The sequence below is a fragment of the Sinocyclocheilus rhinocerous genome, unplaced genomic scaffold (genome assembly GCF_001515625.1).
Source record: "Sinocyclocheilus rhinocerous isolate Xijiao unplaced genomic scaffold, SAMN03320098_v1.1 scaffold13296, whole genome shotgun sequence".
NCBI lineage: Eukaryota > Metazoa > Chordata > Actinopteri > Cypriniformes > Cyprinidae > Sinocyclocheilus > Sinocyclocheilus rhinocerous.
Genome location: NW_015667500.1, coordinates 4,576 through 8,066, shown reverse-complemented (window position 1 = coordinate 8,066; position 3,491 = coordinate 4,576).

Here is a 3,491-nt window from a genome sequence, read left to right as displayed (position 1 = left end):
CCCGTTATAACAAACCATCCCTGACACTGTCCTACTAGACTAGCCTTTCTGACTGCTTCTGTTGAGCCCACGAAGCATCCTACGCATGTTTGGTAGCCTACTGTTTTTACTGAAAACACGTTTTAACAGCAAATTTCGGCTAGCACAAATCGTTAGAACACCGAAAGAAATATATTAAGCTTAAATGTCTTACCATGGTCGAGTAAACACCAGAACAATAAGGGCGAAATAAAGAGAAGCTTAATTTTCATTAGGTTTTCTAAAAAATAAACGCAGATTTTGATAGATAATAGTGCTATGTTCTTTCTCTTCAGTAAACCCGATGCCATTGTGTCTTCTTCTTCTTATTGTTTTACGGCGGTTGGTATCCAGCTTACTGGTGCATTAAGAAACCGTTGTGTCACGAATGAAAGTGAAAATGTAATTTGGGAGGCTCCCTACGCACTGCAGAGCGATGAACGTCACGTTCTTTAATCTGCGTTCGTGCTGTTTGTAAAGTGCTGTGTAAATGCTGTTTGATTGTGTTAGTACATAATTGTTTTTGTCTAAAAATTTGAAGGCTTTTGAGCAAAACAGATCTTAATGTTGTAGTGTACTATTTTTTTCTCTCTCTCTTTTGGTGGCTGCTATGTTTCTTAAATTAATACATATATCCTAGTAGCCTATAGGGCTGTAAAAAAAAATCGAATTTCGAATATTCGTCGAATTAAAAAAAAAAATCCACATTCGAATGCAAAAACGTTGCATTCGAATTTAAGGTCTGCGTCCTTATCAGTGGCGCACGAGATGCGATGACGATGTGCCATTGATTGCATTTGAATGCTTTTGTTAGCCTATCCAGTTGAACCCACTAGATGCTGCTACGTTGTTCATTTAATATATTGCGGAAAGCGAGAGCATCAGTGTGGAGAAGATGTTGTTTACGTCAAAACTGAAACCAAGCCGTTCACACAAAACGCATATTTATCACATTTTCTATAGGGACATCTATCTGTCAGCGTTGCGCTCGCGTCCCGCAGAGAGCGGCATGTTTAGAAAGCCATGTAAAATTAATGCAAGTTCAACTTTTAAAAAACACGTCTAAAAGACGTTATGGCGTTTTTTCCCCCATCCCACTGTATCTCATGTTTTTAAATGAAGAAAGTAGCCTACTCTTTGTGATTGGTTTTCGGTCCTTTGTATTAAACTATACATGCATGGTGCTGTTTTTTTTTCTAATTGTTTAAGCAACTTTATTAATTATATATGGTTTATAAACATTATTTTAAACATTATGCACTTTTTTTCAAAGAAATGTGCATAATATTTTGCTCGATGCGCCCTCTTGTGGCCTCAGGAGAGAAGCCAAACTGAAACTATGCCTTTTAAATTCTAATATAATTCGAATTTTGATAATATTTAAGTAGAAAATTCGAATTTAGCCTATAGCCTAATTTGGCGTTTTATTATATTTGGTTATAGACATTATTTATCTGGATGAAATCAAACATTATTAAGCTTTCACAGACACAAACAAGAGAGTAAGAGACCACTGCATAACGTGATTATTTAGCCAGTAATATTGTATGTTTATATATGCTATGGCCTATATTTGAGGCCCTTGTACTGCATAATAATAATAATAATAATAATAAAGCAATTAAATAAATAAATAACAATGCTAAAATAAGTTCTAGGTTTGTAGTTATTTATGAAGAGTTCAGATGCAAAAGCCTCTAAGTGTCATCTAAAATTTTCTTCTAAAATGGTTATTTTCTCAGGCTTCTATGTTTATGTTCAGTTATTTTACTTTAATGGGAAAGGGTTAGGGTTAAAAAAAAGAAAGTCTTACTGTCTTACTTTCTTTTAAAAGAAAGTAAGACAGTAAGACCCGCCTTCTTTGATTTGATTGGCAATCTCGATCAGTTTGACATTGACGAGCACTGTTGGACCACTGAGGCAGACCAGCCTAAAAGTTTAACTTTTAAAACTTTTTGTCATCCTAACAACAAACAGCTTTACTCATTCTTATACACAGAGTCTTATACCGTCTATCAGCTATGATTATTTTAGTCTTTCAAAGGACAAGATGGGTGGAAAAACAGTAATAAAAATGAGACAAATGACATAAAATGCAGGCCAGGAGGAAGCCCTCTAGAGGCGCGAGGCCCTGTGCGGTCGCACACTTGGCACAGCCCTTGCGACGCTACTGTTGTCATGTATTAATTAATCAGTCTGTGCCTTTAACACGAAACTACAATTGGTTGGTTCAGTAATTACACAGCATTAAAATCATTTTGTTCAGTTATACTGCATAAACAATAGCACATCTGTGAGTGAGGTTTCTAGTGACCTTTCAGTGACCTCCTTCTGCAACAACGGCCAAACAGTCTTAATAATTTACATAACACATGCATCTTTGCTACACAAGCTCATTAAAATCAGTTCATATGCGTAAAAATTGAGTAAGTTCAGCTAATGTGTCCTTACACCACAGAGGTGAATTGGTTAAAACGAATGAACACTTAGTTTTGGGTATAGAGGCAAAGTGTCATGGACATGCATGTGCAACTTTATGATCACCACACAACCCGCATCCTTTACTCACTCCTACTCAAGGCATATGCAGGTGCGTTCATGCAACCAAGTAGTGATTACAGCATATTTCCATAGACTCTAGTCCCTCCTGAAGGCTGGAAAACTGATTCATCACTGCAAGATTTAGAAGGTATCTTATGTTCTTTCTTTCTTTCTTTCTTTCTTTCTTCTTCTTCTTCGTTATAACTATAACCACCAAAGTTTTTTTGAACACTGAGTATATATATTGCTGTTACATTATAAAGAGAAAATATATAGCCTACATCTCTCTTTATAAAACCTTTTTGGCATAAAGAGAGCATAAAAATGAGTCTAGAACCCTAAGGTTCTGTATAAACTGAACTTCTGCATGAATGTTTGCATGAATGCACCTGCATATGCTTTGAAGAGGAATATAAGTCAGTTTCTCATCTTGGTCTGTTGTTACCGTAGACTTAAGCAGGACAGGAAGAAGCCCCTCTTCTACAAACTAAACACATACGCTCTCAATGCCCAATGTCTTGCAAGAGATGCTTTGTGAGCCAAAAGATCAAACCAAGTTTCTTAAGAAAACCAACCACAGCAGGTTTCAGTTTGACTCAGAGGCTGAACTGTGAGTGCCGGTGTATATTTCAGTAAACCTGGTCATGTGAGATGAGAGACATTGTTCACTGTAAAAAGTGGCAACCTGCAATTGTTACTTAAAATAACTATTTCACCTGATTTAACCCTGATTTAAAATGAGGTCGTTTGTATAAATGAATGCATCTGGGTTGGTTTAATGATCTTAAAATATTTTAAACTTGAATAAACTCGGTAATACACGTGTTGCCATTTTTAGGTTACCTTTTTTCAGTGTACTTTGATTATTCTATACACAAAATCTGAGAAAAAAATATATAAACACACACACACACACACACACACACACACAC